This window comes from Oxyura jamaicensis, chromosome 4 (genome assembly GCF_011077185.1).
Source record: "Oxyura jamaicensis isolate SHBP4307 breed ruddy duck chromosome 4, BPBGC_Ojam_1.0, whole genome shotgun sequence".
Classification (NCBI taxonomy): domain Eukaryota; kingdom Metazoa; phylum Chordata; class Aves; order Anseriformes; family Anatidae; genus Oxyura; species Oxyura jamaicensis.
The window spans coordinates 27,983,294-28,000,712 of record NC_048896.1 but is presented as its reverse complement, the minus strand read 5'-3'; the positions used below and the strand labels follow the sequence as shown (position 1 = coordinate 28,000,712).

Sequence of the window (17,419 nt, the reverse complement as noted above, 5' to 3'; positions counted from 1 at the left end):
GTTCTATCTTGCATTAGACAAGCCAATACTCTTGAAAAATAAGAAATGATCTTTCAAGCACGCTTACGAGAATAGGTATCTAAAGGGCAACTGGCACACTCTAAGTTATGTCCACTGATAACTGGAAAAGATGAGCCTAAAACTACATTACCTCTGCCTACAAACATTCCTTCTTTGTATCTTTAGACTATTCTGGCTAGAACAGTATCACTGAAATTCCTATTACCACGTAAGCCTAAACCTTTTCTCCTTTCTGCTCTAAAACCTTGCAAACTAAACTCATCTTGCACATCCAATTGCAACTTTCAAACCTGTTTTATGACCTGTTTAGAGTCATCATACTATTGCTTAAGGTACCACTGGACTTGGTCTGTAATGTTAAAAACAGATTATATTCTGGAAAATTACTTGATTTCGGTTATTAGCATTCATGGCTGGTGTTCACTGCCTGGAGAAATGCCAGCTTAGAAGAAGAAAGTAGCCACATATTCATCTAGAAAAACCACTTGTTAGTATTTACTTCTGTGTTCCCTCAAGTTTACTTACCGATACTGAAACCCGCTAGGATGATTCTCATGATAGTAACACGGAAAGCTATCATCTGTTTGGGAAAAGAGAGGGCAAAGAGGCAAGTAGGTTAGGGGGCTTTGGATGTGACGGAGGTTGTTTCATGTTGCAGGTAGAACTTCCTGCTTCCCAGCTGGATTGCCAAGCAGAAGACGACCGAGAGCATGCACAGGGTCAGAAAGTGGGGACAACTGTAAGGCGAGATACCATTTGTTCGTTTCACAGTCAGTAAGGTAGCATACAGCATAAATCCTAAAAGGCTTGGATAAAGAGATCTCTGCTCTATTGGTAGGTTGTTATAAGGCAAATCATACCGAAGACATTCCCAGCCCCCCAAAAAGGAAGATGATAATTGCATCAACCTTCAAAGAAAGACAGCCCAAGTAACTTAGAGGCCATTTATAATCTGAGATCCATACAGACAAAAAGAAAATATTTTCAGGGGATTCAACTGATACAAAACCAAAGAACAGTTATTAAATTAATGCCAGACAGCACGGATTTATGGAAAATAGATTTGGTGAAACTAAGCAGGGTTCTTTTTCTGAGTATAACGCATTTATTTGATTAAATAAGGACTTATAAAAATTTTACATCAATATTTGTGAGGCATTTAGCTTTGTACTAACCAAAATTCTGATTATAAATTCATTCTGAATATAATCAATAAGTACACGTTCAAAGGACTGGCTGATCTCAGAGTCATCACCAATGTAGAAGCTGGGTCTACTAGTGACACCTGTATCAAGGCTCTGCAAGAACACGTGGATGTGTTCTCAGTAGTATCCAACACCAAGCTGAAACATTTCTATACGCAACAGCGCTGACATCAAAATCGGCTTAAAATTGTGACTTAACTTTAAAAGATATTTAAAAATCGAAGAGAATACAAAAAAAAGATTCCTACTAGGCAAATAAAAGTTCAACCTGCTGAACTTGAAGAGGAGCTCTGAGAACAGGCTATACTGCAGCTTCCATGTACCTCCACTGGAAGAGGACACCACCATTACTTCAGCAGAGAGAGGCATTAAAAAACTACTATAGATAGAAGTTCAAGAAAGGATGATTAATTAATGGTCTGAATTACTAAAGACAGTGACATTGGATAATTCAACTCGTGGTACCAACAGATGAGGAATCAGATGTCTTTCCAGAACAAATACAATGGCAAAGAACGAATTTGTGTTAGTTACACGTGATTTATTGACTTAACACAGGGTAAAGGCACAAAGTGCAATAGCCTGTGATATACAGGAGGATCATAAAATTTTTTCAGCAGACCCTTCCTGTTTTAATTTGTGTCACAAAAAAAAAAGTTAAAAAGGTGAGATCCAAAGGCAACAGCTGTAATTTTAAACTTTACAGAAGAAATTTAACATTAACATTGCCTCAACAGTGAAAAGGTTTTATTTATAGAAATAAACAAGTAAAGGGCACGCCATTCTTCTCTTTCACTTACTGTATTGTCTTGAATACCGCTTGACTTGCTCTTGCTGACAGGAGGAGAATAAAGTAGCATGTGTCCAGTACAGTACAACACGAAACTGATAACATTATCCTGCCTGAATGTCAAGTTTGCTTTGGTAGCGCATGAGTGATATGAAACCAGAGAAAAATCAACAACAACAGAAATCCCCGAGGCGCTTAGGGGGAGGAAGAAGAAGAAGAAAAAAAAAAAAAAAAAAAAAAAAAAAAAAAGCTAAAATGAGCAATTGATCTCAGGCAAGATACTGGGGTCAAATTTAATCATATGCTAAGCAAAAGCAAGCATGTCTGAGGCAAAGTGGATTACCTTTGCAAATGAGCAAGCACTGAAAGGAGAGTTTACTCAATTCGTTACACTCAAGACCTGGAAACAGCTTGGAAAGAAGCACTACTGATAAACACAGTGGGGCAAGGCCTCAGAAACGGACTGGAAGACAGGTAGCAACATAAAATGGCCGGAAAGCCTGCGCTAGATAGAAGACATCAGAAATAAAATATTGCTTGGCATAAGAAATTTAGCTGTATGAACAAATTGCAGAACTAGATTGAAGAGGAAGGTCAGGGCACAGTTGCTAGAGCACTCATTTTTTTCCCTTCTTTCAAAAAAAAAAAAAAAAAAAAAAAAAAAAAAACAGGGTCTGACAAAGTTTACACATAGCCTGTTGGATCACAGACAGCATAAGCAGCTTGCCAGGCAAGAGGCTGAATAAAACAAAGCTTGCTGTGCTTCTGTTTGTTCAACACTACTGCCTGCACCAGGAGCTGGAAATGTTACCTTCCGAAATGACAGCAAAATTTCACCTTCTAGGACAAGAGTAACAACATCCTTGTCATGAACTGATGGAAATAACAACACCAAACTCCTGCCAAAAGGACGGAAAAGCTGCAGTGTCAATGAAGCTGCCTTTACATTTGAAACCATTGCCCTATGTGAAACGAAATACCAAATCCCTTCCAGTTGGTATAACACAGACAGAATCTCCTACTGACACCAGCAATGAAGAAGGTTTATGAGAAACAAATATGTGAGGACTGAGAAAAAAAAAAAAATATATTATGAAACCCAAATACACCCAAATGAGCTTGATACCACCTGATATTCCAATGTTCAAGGAAGAAATTGCCTGCCCGGGTATCTTGAAAATTGGTTTGGGTTTTCAGTAACTTAGGTGACCCGTGACTAGGTCACCTCAGTCCTTCATATAATAATAGCGTGACCTTTACTGAGCAGGCAGTATATGGCCTTTTCTTCACGGTCCACATTTACACTGGCCGTGACAGATGGGGAGCTTGACTAACTGCTATCGTCATCTAATCTGTTTCACTGACGAGCACAGTTAGGGCTCGTGTACTCCCTGCCTTTATACATGCACTAGTCTTTTTTATCAGATGCAATATTCCTTCAGCTCCTGAATCCTATGAAAACCTAGTTTCCCTTTTTATACATAGGGCCTCACAGAGTCTTGAAGGTTCACACAGCAAACAATTCATTTCTTCACAAATTCAGATTTCTACGTGAACTTCATCAACAGTCTACATAAAACAGGAGGTGATAACGGTACTTTGGCCAGGGCTAGCAACAGGACGATGTTGCTAGTTGATGTCCGAAAAGAGTTAACCTAAGGAAAGCCAGAGGCAAACAAAGCACTGTATAAACCAGTGAAGGATTCAGAGCAAATGTGAAATGGGTAGCAAAGATATCAAATAACAGTCCTGAGTTTGGATACATTCCTCCAAAGACATCTTAATTAGCTATTGGAAGCCTAAGGATTACAAACCAAGTGACTGAAAAGGTCTTTGTCCCGTGTCTTCCTCTCATGAAGAAGTCCAACCTAGAAAACCATTCACTGGCTCTGTGTGCCACTCACCACCACTGCAGTTCCCCATAAACCCAGCTTTACAAATGGCACCTCATCTAGTCTGTCAATATTCCTCCATCAGATGGACACACTGGGGAAATTTTTCAGTATATCAACACTGAAGAAATTCTCTGGTTCAAAACATCAGGTAAGGGTCTTCGACTGTGACACAAATCATGAGAAACAATACATATTGAAAATTGAAATCTCTTGTGAGGAAACACTGAAGATAAAGAGAGTACTGTATTAAGGTTTTACAAAAAGTGTATTATTGAATTCATGGGACTGCCAAAACTCTGGATAATTTCACTCCATGACTGTGCTCTCAAGTTTCAGCAATGTACAAAGAATTCATTTTCACCTTTTAATCTTAAGGATTAAATATGTTTGCGAAATATTTGGACCAGAAAAGAGACCTCCCAGTTTATAACTCACATATTAAATAGGACCTCCTGCTTTGAGCAACTTTCCTAAACGTTGATTTAACAAAATTCATCACTTTAAATGCATGGATTACGATTTTTGCACCAAAATATATGGTTCCCAGTGTAAAAGCTGTCATACTTGATGAAATACGAGGGCAGATCTTTTTATAGAAAAAGAAAATATCATAGAACTCTGAACAATGAGAAAATTAGAGACACCATAGATGAGAAACAAGATGTGTGCAAAGTCCATTTCTGGAAGTGCCTTCCTACCAATAACAACTTCTGCCACCATTAAATATTCTGCCTCTTAGTTGTGTAAAAACTGAATTATCCAGAAATGCCCAAAGAAAATACATTTGGTTGTTACTTTATGAAAAAAAAAAAAAGTTTTTTTTTTTTTTTTTTTTTTTTTTTTAACAAGTGTTAACCTCAAATTCACAGCACCAAATAAACTTACCTGTGTTTTCTGCTTGTCTGCAAATGATGAAACCTCAACAACCTCTCTACACCAAAGTTAAAATATCCTGCTGGTGCACTGTTCAACAAAGGATCAACTGATTTCAATGTTATAGACGTCGAGGGATTTGAGGGCACCGGGTTCCTCATAAAATGTGCTCAAAAACTGGCAGAACTGGAGTTTTCTGATGCATGTTTGAACTTATTTATTTTTAAATCTTCCCATCCTAATTCTGTAGCTAGCAGAAACTGGCCAATTTTAGGAATTGCAATCCATTTGATTTAAGGTCTAAAGGCCAAAATCTGACTACTTCGCAAAGAACAGAAGGGAAGTAGAAAAGCAGGGTACAAGAATTATCTTTCCTTAAAGGAAAAAAAAGGACAAAATGCAGTGAATACCAGAGAAATGAAGGCATGTTGAAAAGTGGAGCGGGGTGTGTGTGTATGTATGTACAAGCACTACCAGACCCAGCTAATTATACACAAGATATAAAGAGCTACCCTTTTATACTCAATTTTACTGCAGTCAACATGTTGAATACAATCTCCAAAGCTGAAAGACTTTGTCACAGAGACATTAGAAAAAGAAATTCCATGTTTTGCTGTTCACGTGCCGCTTCTAACTTAATTCACTTAACTAGAGACATGATCAGTAAGAGATTCAGACAAAAAGATATTTCAACAAGCTCTCCAAGCAGAAAAAAAAAAAAAGTCTGACCATGTTCATGGTTTTACTTTCTTATTTGATACCAGCTCTAGGGAGACAATAATGCCCTCAAGTCTTGCCTTTTTTATTATTATTATTATTATTGGAAGAGCTTATCTTTCTGAATTGCTTAACGTTTGCACCAACTTGCAGCTGTCTATGAAATTATTCCTTCATTACATGACTACCCACTTCAAACAAGGCAGCCCACACTGTTGAGAAAGAAGTCTTGCCCCTATTATATGCCTTCAATATCCCGGCTCTCCTGGAGGATAAGAACACCCCTTTGGTGCAGGGGGTCTCAGAGTTACCACAGCTAGGGTCTGCCACCTCACATGAAACGCTCCTTCCAGCCCCACGCTTCCCAGCAAAACAATCCCAAAGCAAAAGACTGGAAGTCATCGCTTTGGCTGCGCGTAACCAATTATGCAGTATTAAAAGCAAGGGGGTCATTCAGAGGTTAAAATCTAACACACGGTCCTTAATTGATCCAAACCGGGGTGGGAAGCTGATGTAGTCAGTACAAATGCTAGAATCACATTGCAATCGTTCTAAATTAAAAGCCACGCTCTCACTGCCTCTCAAGCCCCGGTACAACCCAGCTGGCACGCTGCCAGCTGCACTAATTAAACCACTTGCAATTACTGTCCCCACACACCTTCACGACAGGCCATTGCAGACGAAAGGTCTCGTGTCTGATTTGCATCAGCACGATCCCACCACAGGCCGAGATATAAGGAGAAGTGTCTAAAGCGAGTGTTTCAAGTCGTCTGTCTGCTGCAGCACGAGGCCGCAACTCAAGGCACTAGAAAATGAGAGCATGGGATCCGGGAGGTTTGCAGCTGCTGTTTACCGGTGGTGCCAAATTTCAGAAAGAACTTTATCACACATGAGAAACACCGTTTTCTACTCTGGAAGAATTTCTATTTGATAAACTCGAAGCACATTACAAGTTTTTTCAGGCAAGGCCGCCCTTCGGACACGCGCCTGGGTTTGCAGGGAGAGCGGGGGGCTGAGGAGCACCCAGTCCCTGGGGGGCTGAGGAGCACCCAGTCCCTGCCACCGCCAGCCCATCGCCCACTCAGAGGAGCTCTGTAGTAACAAGCAGGCATGAGCAGAGGAAAGGAGGCAAAATCCCACCCCCCCCCGAACCCCCCCCCCAAAAAAAAAGAAAAAAAGGAAAAAAAAGAGCGTCTGTGGACCTCTTTGTGGACCTCTTATTACCTACAAGCAAACAGGACTCTCTGCGGAAGGCAGTATGGCTTATATTAAAAATGGAGGTTAAAAAGGATTATATATTCTAGGAGTGGGAAAAAAAGAAAGCACAAACAGATGACTCTAATTGAAGACATACAAGTTTTGAATCCAATTAAGCTTTTACAGTTGCTCACAGTTTTATCAAACATTTCTTTTGAATCATTCTCATTGCCCAAAGGAAAAATGTTGCTAAAACCAGCTAACATGCACATCTGTATTATTGAGTCAAAGGAGAACGAGCCACACAAATGTTTTCCAAGTGCATCAGATTAGAAATCTTGCAGTTAGGAAGGATTTCAGACAACTAATATTAATTTGGCTTGGTTTTAATTTAGACTTCCTCTGGATCTAAAAAAAAAAAAAAAAAAAAAAATCAACACAATAGCTAATATGATCAGTTCAGGTAAACTACAATTTGCAAAGGTTTCAATTCCACAGTCTCCTGAAAGCTTTAGCAAAGTATCTTTTTCCATTCCTGGAATTCTTTAAATATCTCCAACTTCATGATAATGTCTATATACAGCCATTTCAACAGTTGGTGCCTCAGGAAAAAAAAAAAAATATATATATATATATATATCTCTCTCTCTTCAAATGCAAATTTCATTCGTAGCTTATATGAACATCAATTTGTCCTGTAGAGTTTTCCTTCCAAGATGTATTATACTTCTGGGAGTTCACTTTGTTTTGAAACTGTGCAAAAATAAAGAAGAAAAATAAAGAACTTACTTCGACTGAAGTAAAAACAAAACTACCCACTGAAGTGAAAACATCCAACGTTCTCCTTGCTTATCTATCCAGGATGTACAGGACCATCAGAAACTGAGTTCTGTCTGGGAGGACAACAAAACCAGAAAAACGAGGTTCACGGTAGCTTATACCATGATTTTCTAGCCACGTTCTTATGCACTGGAGGATTGTGCAGCACCAGAAAACACACACTTGAGGCTGATGACAGAACAACCATATCTCAAAAAATCTAGTGTAAAACAAGCAGGACAGAAGACACCCATGAAAAGGAAGCTACATATCTTTACAGCCACAAGAGCATCTTAATAAATAACAACCAAAATAATTCAGCTGACAGTCCGTATGTGTGTTTTCTTTATTCCTTAGCCCTTGCATGGTGACAGAGTGTTAAGACACTTGCCTTTTGTCGGCACAATCAGCATCTCAACGCACTTGATAGGCTTCTTCAAATCAGACCCAAACTGTATGCATCACCTGAACAGTCGAGACAGAAGGATGGGAATCGAGGGCAACTATTTAAAAAGTACAGCCAACTGGCATGTTTGTAACTACGCTGCTACTACTCTTACCATAAAAGCAATCTAAACCTGCATCAAAACCCCAACAGGAGTGTGCTGAAACAGGCTGTAGGACCACGATCCACCGAGCGTCCAGGCCTGCTCCCTGTGCCCTGGGACATGTCGCAGGAGACTTGGCTGTCCCTTTCCCTGGCACTGAGGCTGGCACCTGGCCCAGCCTATCATGACCTTAGGCCTAGGACAGATTCCTGCAGTTTTAACAGAGCAAGTCTCTTTTTTTCCCCCCTGCAAGCATTTCAGGGCCAATTATAAGCAGCCGGAGCCGCCAACAATATTCATATTAAAATGCACGTGCACAGAATGCCATCCCATGCTGGAACCCACCCAGCTGCAATCCTGTTACCCCGCAGGTTGCTGTATTCAAGTTTCAGCAGTGCAGCATCTTGCCATGCGCTTCCTGAAGCTTCCCTTCCATGGCAGCTAACAGATTTTAAATGTGTACAGATATTATACATGGTTATATCAACACCATTTTTGTAAAAGCGTACATGGTTTAGAATAAAGGCGACATTCTTTCGCCTACTAGTTTCATCCTTGATACCTTAGAAGAAATGATAGGCTCTTGGGTGGTAAATGTGAATTACTTGTGCTAGGACAAAGTCTTCTTCCTGCACAGAGAAGAGCAGCTATGGGAGCTATCCCACACTATGTTGTACACAGAAGCGCATCTGCTAACTCAGGAGCAGGTTCCAGACATGAACAAAAACTCATCAAGGAGGGCAGGGACACTTCTACAGGGACGTGAAACTAAAGCAGAGACTACCTATGCAAGTCTGATGGCGCACCAGTTGAACCTGAGCACGCCTTCAAATGCCTCCTGAACATAGGAGGTATTTTTGGATTTTTTCTTGAATCAAACTGAAAAGAGTAGTTCCTAAAATTAAATAATCCATTTTCAAGCTTTATTTTATTTTTTCTGGCATTTTACTGCAAACACTCATAAGACTGTTTTCAGGTTAAGAAAAACAAGCAAAGGGAAAATGCGCAGGTTAGAGTTCGTTCTTGAAATTTAGCCCAGAATTGCTAAGTGTTAATCTCTGGAGGAAAAGCAAACTAATTCTGTAAGAGTGGCTCTGATTTGAGGCCATACAATCTGTTACTCACATCTTTCAAAGATTTCATATAGATCTTGACAATCTACCAATTGCACAAAATCCCATGAAGATTTTATTCATTAAACCTAATGATTCGAGCAAACTCTTCTCTTAATAAGCTTTTGAGAACATGTGCCAACAGCAGCACTCCTGAGCTGCAGACTTAACGTAGTTATGGCAGCTGAAATTTTGCTTTCCTCAAACATGAGCAAAACCAATACATTAGTATCTGCTTCGAAAAGAAAATGGTAACGGAAAATGGGACTTATTAACAGCTAATGTTTCTTAAAACGGAGTAAAATAGTTCAAGTACCCAATAATGTCACCAGTCACATTCTGTGAACGTCTCGAAATAAAGGCTGCACATCACAGCTCATTTCCCACCTAATTTGTGTACATAGTTAGCAAGTCACAATTCCACATGACAGCCTCCATTTAGCATTTACACACTAAATGGAACATGATTTTTTTTTTCCCCTGTTAAGCTATCAGCATTATTTACTTATTTTTGCTCAAGGGGGTGAGGTGGGTGGAAAAGAGAAGAATGGCTTTGCTCTTTCTTCCCTAACCTCACTATTTAACCTTCTGCAAAACATACTACAGCTTATTATGCTTACTGCAGCATTAGGACAGGTATTAGAAGGGACGCTTCAGAAAGTTACACTAACAATCTGCACACACAGGCAGAAATGCAAGGGACTTCAGTCATCGTGGGGCAGAACAGCTCTGCAGAGCTTTCCCCACCTCCACCATTCTGGCTCTCTACCCAGGTGAGCCCTTCAGCTTCTCCTGCATGAAGCCCACTGTGGGTCCTCACTCTCTACCTTCCCCCAGCCTATGAAAATACAGAGCGTAAGGCATGGCTCCTCACACTTCTGGTTTTTTCCCCCTTCAAAAACACATTTGTCCACTTCAAAGGCAGCCTCCATTTCCAGCTGCCCAGAGGGGGTAAACCCCTCTTGACTGAGCAGGGGACAGAGAACACGGACGTGGTCGTGTCCAGCCTGCTGTAGGTGGCCCCGCTTGAACAGGGGGTTGGACCAGAAGACCTCCAGAGGTCCCTTCCAACCTCAACCATTCTGTGAATGTGCCCCTTAGGTTGTAACTATGATGAAGGAACTGGCCAAAGCCCACCACAGCTAGATGTACTTGAGATTCCTTTCTCTTTGGGACGAAACCAGTAAGGAGCATCTACCTCCAACCCCAACGCCTGTAAAAAGGGCCAGACTCCCAGGCAGCTGAACTCTACGTTTTCCTCCTGTCCATCACCATCCCCTACAAAATAAATAAATAAATAAAATAAAATAAAATAAAGCAAAGACAAAGAAACACTACTTAAATCAAGGGATGATCTTCAAGAAATTGATCCTTGCCTGTAGTCTTCTATCCTGCACTGAGCCTTTCCAGGTCAGTGGAGCTCTTGTGTAAGGAATTATACCCATGTAAGACACCAGCAGGATGAGTGTAAGATGCACAGCCACAAATGTCTTAAAAAGCTGTGTAATGGGGCCATCAGCAAGCCTCTCGAGGTGAAAAGAGGCAAGAGACAATGTCTAGCTAGGGTAGTCATGGGTCTTTAAAAAAAACAAAAACATGCACCACAAGCAGTGAAAGGATCACATGGCCTGATCTAGCACCACACTAAGAATTAGCCCCTTGTGAGGTAAGGAATAGTGGGCTTCTGCCTTGCCAATAATTAGGGTTTCCTGAAAGCAAGAGTGTTCCCCGGCACCACACGGCACTTCTGCACTAAGCCCCATAGATCTGGCATGAATTTACAGAGGTACTGACCCATAAGGATGAAATGAACATCCTCCAAGCCCTACAGACCAATCCTTATCTCTTCTGTTCAAAAATATAATTCAGACTTTTTGCTTTCTCAGAAAGATGTATAACCACATTTACACCTGATTTAAGAACTGCATAGATAAAATCTTTAAGTTTCATGAAATGATATACTTTCATGTAGTTTTCTAGCAGTGTATGTATTTATGGTCAAATTCCTCAGTCAGTGCAGAGATGAGTAAAGTGCCAGTCTTAGCAAAACAAAGGCGGGCTGTTAATATTAAACTGCTTCTTTCCAGATTAAGACACTTCTATTTTAAGACACTTTTTTAAAAATCCAAAAGCATAAAATTTTTGTATTATTATTACTTCCTATTACACCCAAGGCCCCATCATTCAAATTAAAGACAAATAGTGTTATTCCAGTTCGCTGCTATTATACCAGCTGTTTTGCCCCCCATGATCACTGTCCTTTTTTTCCTTCTTTTTCCATCTTTTATGGTCGCAGTGCAAAAACACACCATCAGTCCAGCTGACGTAAAATGCTGGAGCCGTACACAAAGCAAGCACTGAATTGGGCCCGCAGGCCTGATCTCCCACACTGTAGTGCCTTTCTACGCTGGAGCGCGTAGCCCAGCCTGGAATGTTATGGTTGGATGCTGTACAGGTCTCCAAACACAAAAAAAAAAAAAGAAGAAAAAAAGAAAAAAAAAAAAAAAAAACACGTTTTCATTCCCGATGTGTTTACATAAAGGCTCTAAAGAACACAACCTGCAGGTTATTTCTAACCCCTGCTCTCCCACCAGCCGCCTCCCCGAGCCATGCCCCAACCGCGGCAGCCCACACGACGAGCCCCTACGGTGACAACCTGCCATTCTCTGCAGCTGCTGCACTCCAACAGCTGGCAATAAATTACCAGGGCTGCACGCTCCCAGCCCTATTTGTCAGAGCTGCAGAAAGCGGGCAGAAATGGTTAATTGCATCTGAGCCCGACTGCACTGCCAGGGCAGTTTTTGTTACAGCATCATCATCTGGCGCTCAGGCGAAACTGGCCAACAAACCCATTTTTAGCTGAAGTAATGTTTGTAATGAATTAGCTGGTATTTATCTGACTCTAATATGGGTCATTGAACTTCACCCAGCTTTTCCTCGCAAAACAGTGCGAAGCAGTCTGCACTTACTTGCGTGCTTGTACATCACTGCCGGCATCGCTGCAGACAGAGCGAAGAAGGACACTTCCTACCAGCACTCCTGGGGCAGGGACTGCGATTTTGCGCTGTTTTACAAGCACCCAGGGCACGGTGGAGGTCCTCAGGCAGCAGTTCAAAGCAGCACGGCAGCACAAATGATAAATAATACGGAAAAGGAAAATAATCCCTGCTTTCACACGCCCTGCCACAATGCTGTTTACTCAGCTAGGACAGAGAAACGTGCAGATTTAACTAGGAGAGAAAGACTTACGCCAGCAGGTCTGCTGTCACTTCTGCTCGTCACTCGGTGCACGTTGAACAGAGCAAGGAAGCAGCTTCAGCCAACACTTCTAAAGATGTTCTTTACTTTTGGTACCTGTTACAACCCACAGACAAGCAGATGGAATGGGAGACCTGGTGGTAGACAGCCTTCACATCATGAGGTAGGGCACTGTCTCAGAGCAGCTTTCAGCTCTGAAATTTTCTTGTCCTCTCATTCTGAAGCTCCTGAATATGCAACCCGGGAAGACAGGTGGGCTTCTGGTAAAGGGATGGACAGCTGAGAAGTTCTTGTGTGTGGCATCTTTGCTCAAATGCCACATTCCATGTCCCTTGGCTTTTGTTGCTTCGTTTTGTGTACTTGATAGAATTATTGAGGTGGCGGAAGTCAAATTTATTTCACGTATTTGAGTAGGACAAATCTGCATGGCTATTTAGATTGAACTCCCTCCAGCAGCACTGCCCAAGTGCTGGAAGCCTGCGATCCTACAGTCACTGTGAGCACCACATCTTACGGGTAGTCGTACAGACTCAACACAATCCCTGACCACTACGTAAGCCTAGCATATGTGGCCACTCTAGCCATGGTCCCATACAGATCGATTCCTGACTAAATTAAATATTTACACGTATGACACTGGTAATTCGATTTTACATTTAAAAAAATGCTTTTTAAGAGGTATCTGTAACAGAAACCACTTTTCCAGAGCTTTTACCTTTACTAAATGTTTATGTTTATGCTCCTAGTCCATTAATGCAGTGTCAAAGAACTACCTTGTGTTGCTCATATTACACACTGCTAACTTTTCATCTGAAATTCACATTTAAGATTCTTCAACTATGAAGCAATAATCAATATATTTGCAAAGACATCTTTAAAAAAAACAAAGAAAGCTGCACAATGAGTCAGCTAGTCACCTATTCTTTCTTTCTAACACATCCTTCATAATATTTTGGGGCCAGAGGCAGCATACCTGGTTTTGGTGCAGAGTGTCACATATATCCTTGATATCCTTGCTACGAACTTGCAGCAACAGTAACATCCCAAAAAAGGATTTAAATGTTTCAGTCTTCAGTGCTCCTTAACATGGGCACATAAGTACTGCTGGGACAGAAATATCCCTTACTTTTGTCTCAGACACCCAACAGCCATCTATCCCACGCACCCATTCCATCTCACTGCAGTCTTTACCTGCACCTTTACACGCTCCTGACGCACATTCATCTGTCCCAGAACACCGTGGGAAAGTTGCTTGATGAATCTCTCAAATTTTACACTGTCTGCAAGCAATAAACCTATTACTACTCTTCTGATAGCTAGTCCATGACGAAACTCCCGTTCATTATTATTTTTGGCTTGGGTCACAGCATTACTTGTGCATTGCTCCTTTTTACGTGCTTGTTAGGACCATGAACTGAGGAGGAAAACCTTTTCCTCAGCGGAAGACTCAAAATTGGAGAATGTACTCAGAGAGAAAACTGCGGCTTTTATGAATCCTACTAAAATTCAAGTCTTACGCTGCAAGAAGGAAAACAGAGGGATGAGCTTGGCTACTACTTATCAAAAATTAGTCTGAAGATGTCAGCTTGTCTTCTGCAGGATATCCCATTTCATCCGTTCATCTAGGGAAAGGCAGGACTGCAAGTTTTAGCATTCCCACCTGGTAGGGTGAGGCCCGCTAGAAAGGCAGCAAGAAGGAACACTGCCAAGGTCAGAAAACCTCACTGTCTGCTGTGCAACCATTACGTCTGTGCAAACAAATTTGATTTATGGTAGCAGTTGTTTTTCTTCCTTCAGCACCATCCCTCACTTACATCCTACTTCAGCTCCATTAAAATCAAGCAGAAATATCTTGCTAACTTCAACAGAAGGAGGATCGGGCTATTGATGATCTAGACACCATAATGGGTACAACAACTCCTGTAACTTGCATAAATGGAAGTACTTTTGCCAAGAAGCATTGAACACTCTAGAAACATCAAGTGAATCTCTCGTTTTATGCTCCTTTCCCCTTCTTACCTTACTTAGTCTTTCAGATACAGCTCTGTACATTATCAAATCTAACTGGCTGCATCTTTACAAAACTTACATCACTATTTCGATATCAAAACCATTTTATTTCTAGCATGCTACAAAACAACTAAAACACTTCTTGTGCATAATGCAGGTAAAACAGAGCGTATTATGTGTTCTATGCCATAGAAAACAAGTACTGCTTGGACTTCACAGATTTAGGAAATGATTCAAGAACTGCTTATCTTCATGAAAATGCAACCTGTGTAATGCTGCTAAGGTCAGGAGGAATAGTTTTTGGGAGGAACTATGACTCTGTTAGATTTACCAACAGCAGGGTTTTTGATTGTTTGTTTAAGTAATTAAAAGCATTGACAGGTATTACCTATTCCTCATTTTGAAAACCTCTGTACTGGGGCAAACTTGTAACATTTATTCTACAGACCACATCAGGTTGTGTCAGCATTTACTATATTATTACCAGCATTTACTATATTATTTTGAATTAAACAAAAAACATTAGTTCTTCTGAAAACATGAAGTGTACCATTGAGATAAATCAGGGACATTTTGATGCAGATAGGGGGCAATCAGTTATTTTCAGGAGCTCAGGACCTGCTTTCTTCATGCAGCAGAAGAGACAGGTACTGACAGAACACAAAGACTGCAGCAGTGCCAAGACCAGGAGGTACTGTTTGTTGCATCGATCTGACCAGCTTTCAAAAAACACTTGCTTTCCCACCCCCCATCAACCAGGACAATGCAACCTCTCAATACTGACACTGAAAAATTGAGCTCTGAGTAGAAAGTTATTTAAAAAAAAAAAAAAAAATCAGTGAAGAAAAGGGACTTTGACACCTTCGGAGGATTGTAGAAGATAAGGAGCTCTGTTTTACTTTGTTGGATTCTCATTGCTTCCTCCCTCATGCCACTGGCAAGGGCATAATACGATAAAGACTACTGTGTGTAGAAAAAGCTGAGGTAAAGTTGACCGTACTCATCTGCCACAGACTTGCAAGGTTCAGAGCAGTTCCACAAACCAACACCACGGCAGTGGTTACAGTCTCAAACTGATGCACATCATTGGGCACAGCTAAACTGAGATGAGTGCAGTTCTATGCAGGTAGCTTCCTGATAGATCTTGCACCACCAGAAGAGGCTCAGATGAGCTAACCTGCTTTCAGAGCCTGTCGTTTAGATTAGGAAGATTTTTAGACATGCCTGAGAATACATGTCCTAAAAAGAAGATTGACATTTGTCTTCTGGCTGAAATACCATCCTGAAAGCAGCTTCCCTTTAAAAAAAGGTGCTGCCAATTCAACAAGAAACAATATTAGCATAAATTTTTAGTGTTTGGTTTTTGTTTTGTTTTAAACACCACATTGCTTTTTTGGATGGATACAAGACTTAGCTGACTATCATACAATGTAGGCTATTCACCTTTCCTTGAAGTACCTCTGATTTTTGACAATACCCATTTGGACACTCCGATAGCTATCGACGACACTAGCAGTATTCTTTACCTTGGCATGGCCAGAAAGCTTAATGATACCTCAGTGCCAAAGACCAGTACAAGATTTAAGAATACAGCTATTGTAGACACCTAGAACAACAGGAAGAAGCCTTAAAAAGGAGCAAGATGTTTTCCACTGGATTAAATGGCACCATGGCATAGGTCTATACATTAGGTCTGTACGCTAGGCATTCAGGGTTGCAGATGCTTTAGATCTAACAAACTTTAAAACCAGTCATGCTATACGACTTGGTCCCCAACCCCTGAACATACTGAACAGAACATTATCTCCAAGACCAACGCTTCACATTTGGCTGTCTCTGGAAACTTTATAATCAAACTCTCAGCTTCAGTATTTTGTTGCTATCCGGCTACAAAACTTTCTACCATCTCCTTGGATGCGTACATCAGATGCTTTGAAAACAACTCCCACCCATTTACTTTGAGAACTTCAGTTAACACAGCAGCTGTATAGCGGCTACTCTTTCTTCACTGGCTCTGAAATAAATATCTAAAGCAAGAAACCTACATTTATCTTAACCAAGCTAGTAACAAGAAAACACAGTTATGTTTGGGAGCTCATTAGCAAAAAGCACAGACATACAGACATTCCCTTACACAAAACCTCTTTCACCAGCATCAGATATAGAATATTTTCTGCATTTGTCACCTTTCAGGTCTGAGTTTCCAGCACGCTCCTTGTTATACGCAATTAGCCCCATGCCAAGGCTTGGTACATTTCGTAATAAATCCCTGACCACATTCGCTTCAGGCTTGGCAGCTCTGGAAAGGCTCCATTCATCAGGGCAGCGCGGAGCCGCGGGAGTTACCACACCGCACCGCGCACTCGCCGAATTCCAGCACACTGCAGATTTCAGCAGCCCTCTCTCCCTCCCTCCCCATTTCAAGCAGCCAACATATGACTGTGATTAAGTAGGATAGGAAAAAGCCCCAATCAACTTTCCTCTTTCTCATCCTTCTTTCTATCTCTTTTCCCTTCAGACAACCTCCCCCTTTAAAAATAAAAAATAAAAATAAAAAATCTCCCTTCTCTCCCAGCATTAGTTAGTTAGCCATCGATGATTATTATTTTTCTGCCCTGTATTTTAAACAGTAACCATCTGTTACTTGCAGGATGGCCGTCTCTCGTCTCAGATTTCTTCGGTTTCAGCGCAGCAGCCTCCCCGGCTCCAGGCAGGAAAGCTCTCCATGTGGCACCGGAGGAGATCAGCTGGACCAACAGCAGCAGGAGCCACCGCTGGCCGTGAAGCCATATGTTCACAGAAAGAACAAATAGGACAAGATTCACGGGTTTCCAGATGCCACCTTTCAGCCTTCAGATACCTACAGTGACAAGGGGCCCGAGAGGCAACAGGCCAGCCTGACTCCCGGTAGCACAAGTGAGAGGACAAGTGGGAAAATAACCACCTCCATCTAACGGGCTTATTTTAGTGGGAA

The 17,419-nt window shown here is 41.3% G+C and overlaps 1 protein-coding gene across 7 annotated transcripts in view; it reads right to left on the bottom strand.

Moving 5' to 3' along the window:
- Window positions 1-17,419, bottom strand: part of BMPR1B (bone morphogenetic protein receptor type 1B) — a 258,427-nt gene that overhangs the window by 167,652 nt on the left and 73,356 nt on the right. Inside the window, exon 1 of one of the 7 annotated variants that reach the window (XM_035325739.1) lies at window positions 2,027-2,087. The exons of 5 other annotated variants lie outside the window; for them this stretch is intronic. The gene's annotated coding sequence lies outside the window, so the exon portion shown is untranslated. Of the gene's footprint in view, window positions 1-1,494; window positions 1,514-2,026; window positions 2,088-17,419 lie in introns of those variants that run through there. One more of the 7 variants, XM_035325740.1, reaches the window with a different exon arrangement.